The 12,497-nt window shown below is 43.0% G+C and overlaps 1 protein-coding gene across 1 annotated transcript in view; it reads right to left on the reverse strand.

The window, feature by feature from the left end:
* Positions 1 to 12,497, reverse strand: part of TSEN15 (tRNA splicing endonuclease subunit 15) — a 93,437-nt gene that overhangs the window by 34,695 nt on the left and 46,245 nt on the right. The gene's annotated exons all lie outside the window — the stretch shown is intronic.

Consider the following 12,497-nt stretch of genomic DNA (forward strand, 5'->3'; position numbering starts at 1 on the left):
CCCAGCATGTCCTTTCTTCTTTTTAATTATTATTTTTTAATTTTCTTAATGCTTATTTATTCTTGAGAGATAGAGACAGAGCAGGGGAGGGGCAAAGAGAGGAGGAGACAGAGAATCTGAAGCAGGCTCTGGGCTCCGAGCTGTCAGCACAGAGCCTGACGTGGGACTCGAACTCAAAAACCATGAGGTCGTGACCTGAGCAGAAGTCGGACGCCCAACCCACTGAGCCACCCAGGAGCCCCCGCATGTTCTTTCTTCCGATTGGAGATTGCGCTGCCGGGCTCCTCCTCACCCGCAGGGTCAGGACTCCTGTCAAAACTGCTGTACACACAATATACAATTTCTTCAATAAACATTGTTACACCACTAGGTGAGTGTTTCAGAAACTAATCAGAAACTAATCAGAAACAGGCCTAACATTTCTTAATTTTTCCAAACCCTTAAAAACATAATCAAGGGGGTGCCTGGGTGGCTCAGTCGGTTAAGTGAATGACTCTTGGTTTGGGCTCAGATCATGATCTCACCGTTCGTGAGCTCAAGCCCTGCATCTGGCTCCACAGCTGGCAGCACGGAGCCTGCTTAGGATTCTCTCTCTCTGCCTCTCCCCTACTCATGCTGTCTCCGTCTCTCTCAAAATGAATAAATAAACTTAAAAAAAAAAAAAACATTGGGGCACCTGGGTGACTCAGTCGATTAAGCGTCAGACTTTGGCTCAGGTCATGATCTTGAGGTTTGTGAGTTTGAGTCCCACCCCAGGCTCTGTGCTGACCGCTCAGAGCCTGGAGCCTGCTTTAGATTCTATGTGTCTCTCTCTGCCCCTCCCCTGCTCTCTCTTTCTCTCTTTCTCAAAAAGGAATAAACATTAAAAAAACAAACATACAAACAAACAAAACTCCACAATCAAACCCAAGAGAGTTCCACAGAGGTTCCCTTCCAGGTGCCCTGGGTGTGACCCTTGATTCACCCAACCGCTTTATTTCTTCAGAGGAAGGGAAAAGGCGTCCCCTAAAGCCCCTCAGCAAGCCAGTTCATCAAATGAAATATTGATTAACCCATTCAACTACCTCACAGACTTTCTGAGATTCAAATAGCTTTTCCTGCTATTTCAGGATATTTTAAGTAAGCGGATTAACCTCCCTCACATCTGCTTCTCCAGATGATTCTGCAGACACATCATCCTAAGAAGGGAACCTGTCTTTACCAAAAGTATACAGACCTGGCTTTCTTGCTTTCCCCAGGGGTTTGAGCTCCATGCCTTTTATTATAGACTGGGGAAGAAAAATTAGGTTGGGATGCATCTCTAATCACCATTCCTCAGCGTTTCTTCTGTTAAATTTGCTACTGTCAATTACACAAGGAAAAAATTTCATCATTAGAAAATCCTAGTTGCTAAATTCTTTTTTAGTAACTTAATCAGCAATACTCAGAGGCTAAGCTGCATCTAGCCCTTGCTGTATCCAAGATTTTGTTACAATTCCTAGACTTGTTAGATTATTTTCTGGTAAGCTCCTGTTCTGATTTTAGAAATGATTCAGTAATGTGCATAGCTGTGACCAAGTCTACATAAAAGGTGTCAGATATGCGTGCGTGCATGTGTGTGTGTGATATCCTCGGGGTTTCAGTAGATATTAAACCACAACCAGGTAAGGGAGCTTTTGTAAAAAATAAAAGCTTGCCAGAGACTCAGGACTTCCCAACTTTTGAGGTCTCTTCTTTTATGACTCCATAGTAACTGTTTGTGTGGCTCATGTGACAGCAAGCGTGAAATGATTAAATATAATCCATCCCTGGGCTGTTGCACTTTAGGTGAGTATTGAATGGCTGTGGTTGTCTTAGTCTGTTGGAATTGCTCTAACAGCATACCATAGACTGGATGGCTTATAAACAACAGAAATGTATTTTTTCACTGTTCCGGAGGCTGGGAGTCTGAGACCAGGGTGCAAGCATGGTCAGGTCCTGCTCTGGGATGCAGATTTCTCCTCATGGTGGAAAAAGCAGAGAGAGGAAGCAAGCTCTCTCATGATTTTCAAGGGTTCCATCCTTTTCAAGGGATCCTATCTCATTCTCATTGCCTCCAAAAGGCCTCATCTCCTAACACCATCACATCGAAGGGTAGGGTTTCAACATATGAATTTGTCTGTGACAGTGGTTGGCTACCCAAGAGTCTTTCCCCTCCTTCTTTACACACAAAGTCCACTTCCAGTAAAGAGACCAGTGACTCTCCCAGTTGCATTACAGGCAGCATAGGCAGTGACCCTATCCTGACCCATAGTATTAAAGGAAAACTTGCTAGAGGTGGGGTATATATTCTGGAAAAGATTTCCCTCTATTTTATTTTTTTTTGAAAAGAGAGAACTCTAATGGGATGAGCTTTCTCCCTGTCTTTCTTTGGATTTGTAGTATGAAGACAAAGAATGACAGATAAGTCAATCTGGAATCCTGACAACCTTGTTACTGTATTAATTATGCCTAGAAACAGCTCCCTATTTAAGCCAGTAGTTAGTTAGATATTCTGTTTACCATATCAGATGATTCGATGGATTGTGGTGTTACAAAGACAGTTTATGTCTATGTCTTTGTAACATTGCAGGAAATCCATATTCAGTTGTAGTTTACTCTTCCCTTCACAAGCAAAGAGGTATTTATTCTTTTTTTTCTCATTACACGGAAGGCCAAAGAAAGAATACAAGGAGCAGGGCACCAAGACATAAAGAACATCAAGTGGTGAGTCTGGAAAATCACAGGACCATCAGCAAATAGGCTGGCAACTCAACAAAGTGAATAGCCAGTATTTTGCCATGCATTAGAACAAATCAAGTTCTCCTTCATGACTTAGAAAGGTTGTGTATAAAAGGAAGATCGGATAAGAGCATAAACAAAGACCAAAGACCCTGAAGATGGTAAGAGTCCAGAAGCAAGAAAGCAATTGCCCAGGGGAGAGAGACCACAGTGGGATGCTAACTGTAGGCGAAGAAGGGGATCAATGGAATCCAGAAAAAGAGAAACTTGAGGTCTACATCAGACCACTGCCTTCTCTCAACTAAGCTCAGTAATTACTGGGTTTCGGTAATTCTCAACTAAATTTTTACTTTTCTTGTAAAGACCCAAGGTAAAGTGCTCCTCAGCATATTGCTGTAAATAGATACCGGATATGTGTGGGTCTGCTTTGATTGTTGAAATAAAGATTCTGGTGCTCTTTCGTCAGAGTTTTCTATCAAGGTGAACACCTTTTGGGGGTATTGCAATTTAGATGTTTATTAAGCACTTGTGTTAGCTGGTGGTACAATAGCTACCTCCAGAGATGATTAAACAGGCACAGCCAGGGAAGGGAAGATGGCTCCATCTGTCCACTAACGATGCCGGCAGTCCTGAGAGAGCTCCAGGCATAAGGCAATATGCCACATCCCAGTTATGGGTATCCCGTGGTGGTTTTAACAGGAACCAAGGTGCTATCCTAGTCAGCTGGCCTCTAAGAATGGGACTCCTTGACCTGAGGCAACTAGAATTAAACCACTTCTCCAGAAAAGAAAAAGTGGATTCTTCGATATGGCCTACCCCCTTTCCTCACATTCATATGCCAGTTTTTTTTTTTTTTAAGAGAACCTCGAGTTCCTAACAGGAAATGGATCCAATGCTTTGTAAAAATTCATGTGAAAACAAAACAAAACAAAACAAAACAGACGGAAAAAAAAAAAAAAACCCTCAGAACTGTGAATGAATGCGTACAAATGTCCTCATAAACTGAAGCCCATGTGAAATATGGCTGATCCAACCCATCGGGGAATAGTGAGTCTTCCCACAAGGCCCAGCTTGCTTTCGAGCTAAAGATGGAACTAGAAACTCCAATTTATATCATCTGATTCTGATCAAGGGCAGAGTCTTTTGGCCATTCTCTCAGCATTCAAAGACTGTGGTATTATTCCCCCGATAGCACACAAATGCTCCATGAGTCGCAGAGTCCCAGTGGGGATGTAAGCCTCTGGTGAAAATGGGAATTTCCATGGAAAATGTGACACAAACACTACCTTTCGGATCTCGAATGAATCAGGTTTTACACCAGAAAGACTTTTCCCATTAAAACTGTACTTTGGGGAAGTGGCTTTCAAAGGGCTTCTGGGCTTCCTGTTGGTCCTCCAGGGCTTTCCTGGGGCCCCATGAGCTGTTCTTTTCTGTTCTGTTCTGTTCAAGTTTAAAAAGGGGAACAATGCCGAACAGTGGGAAGAGTGTGGGCTGCGGAGTCCGATCTGGGTTGAAATTGGAGGCTGCTGCTTCCTCATTGTATGATATTTTACTGGACAAATTAACTGGACAAATTAACCAGTTTCTCTGAGCTCCTACCATATACAGTTGATATGAGACAATATACGTAATGTATCTAAGGCAACACAAAGGATCAGAGTGTTAAAGCAGACTCATAAAAATAGAGACCTTGACCAGCATCAAGCTTTACTAATAATTTCAATGAAGTAAACAATCACAAAGCCCAGGTAAAGCGGCCAGGGGCCCAGGACTCATGCAAATCTTCAGGCCTTTCATGCCACATCAAGATACTCTGTTACCCAGATCAACAGAAAACCTTTAAGCCATGTACGTGGCCACATCACCTATACAGAAAAGAGCCATCATCAAGTATCTTCACATTATATTCAGATAGTTGCATAACTCACGTTACGTTTTCCCAGGACCCATGCTCGTTACATCCATAGATTCCAGGTTTGCCACACATGAGCAACCCAGGCAGGACAGGTACCTCCTTCCAAAAGCATTTCATAGATAAGAACCTGCGCTAGCCATATATCATTAGTGTGTTTACATGAAGATTTGACTGTTACCTTCCTTCTTCCTTTCCCATAGGCCTCCCCCTGCTAAAGAGAGAGGAAGGATCGCAGGCTTATTGCTAAACATTTCCTGCCCAGCACCTAACCCCAGACTGGAACGTGAAAGGTAGTAGCTTTTATCATATTATTTAAAATAATAACTATAATATGGTTATGTCTCTACTTCCATTTCTGCCTGACTTTCCAGGTCCTGCATAATTCAGCCTATTTCCTGCTACCACGCATCTTAGGCTTCCCTTCCCCAGCTGGTGCAATTCTCATCTCAGCCTTTTCTCCTCTTGTTCTATTCCACTGTCCTCCCCATTTCTCAAGGACAGTCACGGGCCCCTCCCTCCTGGAAAACCTCCATGTCCACTTCTGTCCTCTGGTTTTGCCCTTTCTACCATCTATAATCCATGTTCTAACACTGAACCTGGAGCATCTTATATCACACTGTTCCTTACTTTTGCATGTGTGACAGTGTTCTTTCTCCAAATAGATTATAAATCCCATTAGGGCTGAGAACTCTGACTAACTTCATCTGAGTCACTTATCCCAGGAAGCATTCCTTGATCTACCTTCCCAGCAGACATGGTCTCCCTGGCACTGACCTCATCAGCACCCCACTTACCATATTACGATGTTATCATAACTTCTTATAATTTCTGATTTCATTGTTGCCTCTCTTTATGAGCAACAAGCTCCAGGAAGACAGGGTCATGCCTCTCTTGCTCATGCTTATATCCCTAGTGCTTTATATAATACCTGCCAAGGAGTAGATAATTAGTAAATATTTTTTAGAGAAACAGATTTTCCAGTAGTACAACTAATAGAGCAAGGAGCCTGTTAATTTAGACACTGAACACATTGAACATCTATGTTGGGTACTCGGAATGCACAGGTGAACATGATTTCCATCACCTGATCTCTGGACTGAGCAAGTTTGAGTGAACTTCTTTACTACCACTATCTGGGGTGTCCACATATGTACAAAATAGCTATGCAGATAGAATCAAAACCAGATCCCACCAGTTAAGCCCGATGAATGAGTGGGATGAAAGGAAGAAACCAAAGACATGTATTTCTGAAGGGGTACAGGTGCTTTCCTGAAGTCTTCCTGCTCCTGCTGGCCCTTCTTCCTCCCCAAATGGCCTTTAAATAAGATTCACCATTGACCCCAGTCCATTTGAAAATCCCATAGCAATCCTTAAATTCAGCTTTAATTAGTAGCTAGTAGATCTCTCTCTTGCCCCTCACTTCCCTGTTCCTTATGAGCGGTACTACATTTGTGTAGGCATATGCTAGGGCTCCTTTCTGGAAACTTATTTTTGAAACAATCTGAGCAGCGTTCCAACTTGTTTATAACAGATTTTGGCCATGAGCATAACAAATTCAAAGCTACATGCTAATTTACTACAATGTTCAAAGCACATCATAATATATATTTAATTTTATCCATCTTTATATCACCCTATGTAATAAAAGATATCATACTGTCATTGCTTTTTTTTAAATTTTTTAACGTTTATTCATCTTTGAGAGACAGAGCATGAGTGGGGAAGGGGCAGAGAGAGAGGGAGACACAGAATCCAAAGTAGGCTCCAGGCTCTGAGCTGTCAGCACAGAGCCTGACGTGGGGCTCGAACTCATGAACTGTGAGATCATGACCTGAGCCGAAGTTGGACGCTCAACCGACTGAGCCACCCACGTGCCCCGTTGCTTTTCTTAAGATAGTGCACTTCTCATGGGTTTAAGGCAAGGTCAGTCCATTCCCCAATCTTCTGAGAAACCAGGCAAACAATGAATTTGGTGTTTATTAGTTGTATCTTATAAGTTTCTCTTAAAGAGAAACTCTGGTGGGCCAATCTCTCAACTCTTTCTGGGAAGGGGGGTTGGAATTATGGAATGGAGGCAGACAGATTCATATACAAATTTTTACCAAGAATATAAGGTGATTTCCTTTCCTCCCTCCCTCCCTTCCTCCCTCCCTCCTTTCCATCCTTCTTCCCTTCCTTCCTTCCTTCCTTCCTTCCTTCCTTCCTTCCTTCCACCCTTCCTTCCTTTGCTAAATTACTACTTAGTGCAGCTCAAGATGAGAAAGATTCTTCCATTCAGGCTTTCACTTACTGAGGCTACCTTCCTGGTGTTCAACCTAAACTTGTCTGCAATATACACTGACATCACCAGCTGCCTTCATCCATACATCAGAATGACTGATTCTCTCGAAAACAACCTGCATATTGCTTCTTTTTCCTCATTTCATCTTTCTTCCCACTAATGCTCCTCTCTTTTTCTTCCCTCATGGAAGGTCACTGCCAAATCCTTTGGTACTCTCTTCAAAGACTTTCTCCATGCTCTGTCCTCCTCTGTGGTCATGTGTTAGGAATGAATTCTCTGCTCTCCCATTAAACAGGAGCTCTTTGAAGGCAGGATCTGTGTCTCATTTGCCTTAGCATCCCCACTGCCTTTAAAAGGGCCTGGAACCTGGTGAGTGTTGAGTAAATGTTTGGGTTTAATGAATATGTTGAATCAACATTGAATCAAAGAATACTTAGTGTCTGGGAGATACAAAAAGAAGTGAGTTTAATGAACCATATTTTAGCACTTCATTCATCTGCAAGAGAGGAATAAATGGCAAGAAATCCTATAGGCCACAACATCATACCCTGTGAAGCCAGGTTGATGGAGAGGCAGTAACAGCAAAGGACAATAGAAGTTTCAACTGTGCCTTATGTCGTCTCTGAGGACAATTGGACAACATTGATTTAAAGAAAAACTTAAGGGGAAAAAAACAGACAAAAGAATCCTTTCAACTGCTTTCAATTAAGCCAAGGCAACCCCCTTCCCATTTATGAGAAGTCACATTTTTTTCCTTCTTTCTACACCATTTAGAACTCTAACCAATGAGCCCAGATGGTTCTGTTTTCCCAAATGGATTTATGGATTTTAGTACCATATCCAACGCATGAATTTGGATTGAAAATACAAACAAAAGGAACTGTAGTTGCTTGAGAGGCCTCTTCTCCCCCATCCCCCACCTGCTCACAGGAGGTCCGTAGCCCAGAAGTCCACGTGGAGGGGCCAACAGAGGTGTCCTGAGGAATGTAAACAACATTAAGAAACCAGAACCTCAGTGTTTTAGTGAAAGAATAGAGTTTTGGGAGGTCCCTCACCCTGATGTGCCCATGAGTCACAGCTAGCTGTACTTCTAAAAGGCCATTATTAGTTAAGGCCTGCTTGAAGTAAAATCTGTCTTATACTGTAAACTCAATGCTGCAATTCCTAAAACAGACCAGCCTGGCCTGCTTCCAGACTGCACAGCCTAAACTACAGAGAGAGTGAAGCAAACACAATTATTTTATTAGCGCCCCTCTGCGCACGGTCCTGGCCTCAGGCACCGGGCCATCTCAGACATTCCCTTAGCTCATCCTCGGGACACAGACGTTTGCCTGATGTATAAGTTGTTGGCATGAGCACGTAAAATTCCTCAGAAGAAAGATGCAGGCGTATTATTTGACACAAATAATTATGCCTTATACGCAGAAATAGGATTGGAAAACTTCAGTGAGTGTGGTTTGCCTTCTTTCTGATGTCCTCAATTTCTCGTCAGGAGCTTAAAGGGGATTTTCAAACTGTTTGGTATCAGCATTTCCAGATTCTCTTTCTCTTCTAGAAAGGTATTCTTATTGGATGCAATAAGTAATGACAACAGCTGCACTTAATGAATCCCCACCTTGTGTCAGGCTCTGTAGCAAAGCCCTTTAGATGAGTTACCTCCATATTAGTCTGTTAGGGTTTCCATAACAAAAGCCACAGCCTGGGTGGCTTAAGCAACAGAAATCAATTTTCTGACAGTTTTGGCAGCTAGAAGTCTAAGACCAAGGTGCTAGAAAATCTGGTTTATTTTGAGGCCTCTCTTCCTGGCTTGCAGACGTCCACCTTCTCACTGGGTCCCCACAGGGTTTTCCTCTGTGCACCCAAGGAGAAGAAAGAGATCTCTAGAGTCTCTTCCTCTTTTTATAAAGGCACAGGTCCTATTGGGTTAAGGCCTAACCCTACGACCTCATTTTAACTTGATTACCTCCTTATAGGCCCTGACTTCAAATAGTCAAAAATAGGGTTAGAGTTTCACCATACGAATTTGCTGGGGGGGTGGGGGGGCACAATTCTGTTCATAACAACCCCACTGAGTCCACACTACGAGCTCAGGAAGTCAGGGGCATTCTCTCATTTTTATTGTCTAGTAAACTGAAGGTTAAGTAATTTGTCCAAGGTCTCACTGCCAATAAATAAGTTGTTGTTGGTGGTGTTGCTCTTTTTACAGAAGGCGAAATGTTGATATGGAAAGCTCATTGGTATGAATGCAGGGTTGCTTATAGAAACATCTGAAAGGAACAAGCAGGTGAAACAAGAGCAGGGAAGTGAATTCGTGACAGGTCTATTCAGTGAGGTAAGTCACTGTGCTGAGCTCTGGGGACACAGACAAGAAGACACGGTCACTGTCTTCCCGGAGCTCACTATCACAGCAGCAGTGAAGGGAGTCTTCCTTCCCAGGCCCTGATCTGGGTAAAACTGGGGAACAAGAAAATGTCCCTTTGGGCCCCTTCCTTGTCTGAGAGACCCTTCTGGTCCCCCTTTGGTCCCACTGTCCTTAGAGGCTCCCCTTTGTGTCCATCTGTGACCTGGTAGCTAGCACCACAGATTACATAAGGTCTTCAATGGTGGTGACTCGTTTCTTAATGTTCTTCCTTTACTCCCACCCCTATCCAGAACTTTTTTTTTTTTTTTTAATATTTCTTCCATTAAAACCTCTTTGCTCCAAGTCCCATTCTCTAGAGGCAGGTCTCTTAGCTAGGAAAGGAAAGGTCATAGCTCATTTGTTAATTCTCCTGGGTAGTGTGCCGACATTTTATTGGTGGCCTCTAGAGAACTAGGAACTTGTGACACAAATTTCAGGCACCATGGCAGGCAGCACAGTGGGAATTTTTGTGAGGGTAGGTAGGTCTGTCTGTGGATATCAAACTCACAGTGAGTGAGACATCATCCACCCTGGGCTTTTCACAAATAAAGCTATTCCTGCTACTGCACAGAACTGTGCTAAAGGGTGTGTCACAGACCCTGTCAATGCTTCACTCACATCGCTTAGACCTCACATTTCAGAATGAGGAAGGCCACGCTGTTTCTGGTTGCCTGCCAAGGACATCCCTGGGAGTCGTCCTCAATCAAGGACTCTCCAGAGATGGAGTATAAATACCTCAGTTCTCTCATCCCCTGGGTGGGATCATTCTGAGACATGTGTTTTACTCCGTGACTCACATTTCCCTGTGGAGTTTCAGTCGCTCACTGTGAGAAATAGCATAATAACATACCTACTACTGGCTGCCTTCCCTTCTCTGGATCACTTCTCCACTGCCGAATGGCAAATGATGTTTCCTGTGTTTCACAAATCAGCTGTTAGCACTGAAGTCCTTTTCTTACTGTCAGCTTCTGGAGAGACCCAAGTTGACACAGGAGTGCAGCTGGCCAGCGTGTGCAGGGCTGGCTCTCTCATGACGCCATGCGGTTGGCAGCTCTCTACTCCTCCCTCCTCTGTATGGCTGTGGAAAGGGGGCGGAGAGCCCACAAGAGCGCTGGTCTGCCCGTGGAGGTGTCTGGAGAGGGCAGACCCGGTTTATGGTGTTTCCTTAACCATAGACCCTAATTCTCTGAGTGGGATCTTAACTAGGGTTGGCTCTGTGGGGGCATGTACAGGGCCCTGGGAATTGATCTGTTTCAAGAGAATGCCTGGGGTTTGGAGTGAGAAAGGCCTTGTTTGGATTCCAGCTCTACCACATATGAGCCATGCAGCTAAACTTCTCTGTATCTTAGTTTCCTCATCTATAAAATGGGATAATAATTACTCTCTCAAAGGACTGTTCCAAGGATGACAGTAATAGCTAATCAGGCTCCAAGGGGCTTACATGAAGTTAATGTAACTCAAAATAATCTTAGGAGGGTATATCACAGTTCTCTTATCCAAAACCCTTGGAACCAGATGAGTTTTGGAATTCAGAATTCAGATGTCATAAAGATAACAGGATGCACGTAACATATATGGCAGAAGCCCCATCAGGGTCTAAGGGAGTCCTCTAGACTCAATCACAATATTTCTGCACCAAAAATAGGAAGATCTATACTGTGTGGTAATGCACATGAAAGTATCATTTTAGAATTGCAGATAAAGGATTATGTCCCAGAGAAGTTAAGCCACTTGCTCAAGATCACACACTAGGATTCGAGCCCCAAAGACTAGTGCCAGAGTCCCTGCTCTAACCACTATACGGCACTGCCTCCAGTAATGAAACCCTCTCATCAGAATGAAGGGAACAAGAGACTTGTATCTGATTCATAAGGTAGGTGAGAGCTGCTTTTTATTAATATCATAAATAAATTTATATAGATTATTTCTCCTAGAAACAAAATTAAAGATATGGTCTCATTTGAAACATTAATGCTATAAAATATCAGGCAACAAAACATAATAGCTACCATTTCTTGAAAATCTACTGAATAATTTACATATATCCATCTCATTTAACCCCCATAAGAACTCTAGAGATAGGTTTCATTAGGATCACCAATTTTATAGATGGGGTTGACTAGCTTACCCAAGGTCCCACTGAAATAAGTGGCCAGGCAAGAGATCCAGTCTGGGACTGTTGATGCCTGTGCCCCTTCCATACATTGCCCCAATGGGCAGGTATGTGCTGCTGACCATCATTGTGTGGTTTGCCTAAGGTCACAGGAGAGCCAGCATCCAGAGCATTGACCACTCTGGACTTCCTACCTTGGAAGGTCTTGGAGTGATTGACTTCTGGGGTGGAAAGTGCCACAGCTCAATATAATTTCTTTTTGCTGCCCACTCTTGCCACTCGGAGAAAAGAACAGTACCTACTGTTCCCTAGAAAATGCAAGGGAATTGATTGGAAAGAATTTTATCTTATTCCAATCCTGTCCATAGTGTTGTACCATTCTATATTTAGATAAATGCCTTGCAGAGCCAAAGAGACAATAAAAACAAGCTAACAAGGTACTAGACTCATGCCGGGAAACAACAAGAAGCTGCAAATTCTCTTTGCCCAGAGAATGACTATTAGAAAACAAGAGACAATAAAAACAAGCAATCTGTGTGCTTTAAAGTCTGGGGCATCTCATACTCTTGGGGCAGTTGAAAAAGGATGAGGCAAACAGGGTCCTCTTCTGCCTTTACGGAAATGAGACTTGAAGAGGGGGAACCTTTTCAAGTTTTAGTCCAAATGACTTGTAAAGTCAGGAAAGAACATCAGTGGAGAAGTCATGGGCTTGCTGGAGGCATCGCCTCAATGCTACTACCCCACAGACCAAATTTGAACCCTCACATTTCAAAAAGATGAAAATGAGTTGGAAAGATAACTGAGGTTCATTCATTCATGGGTCTGAAGGTTTGATATGTTACCGAGGTCCAAGCTCCTCATTCCCCATGAGAACCCTACTCTGGGCTCTTCCAGAAGGTTGTAATTCTTCCATTATTTAAAGCAGCATGTTGTGATAATTAACTGTCTCCCACCACAGTTATTTGTACATGTCTTTTTTTAAAATTTTTTAGTAAGTTATAAACTCTTTGAGGGTAGAGAACAATCCCTAGTTATTTTATAGCTTTTC

Source organism: Panthera onca, chromosome F1 (assembly GCF_046562875.1).
Source record: "Panthera onca isolate mPanOnc1 chromosome F1, mPanOnc1 haplotype 2, whole genome shotgun sequence".
Classification (NCBI taxonomy): Eukaryota; Metazoa; Chordata; class Mammalia; order Carnivora; family Felidae; genus Panthera; species Panthera onca.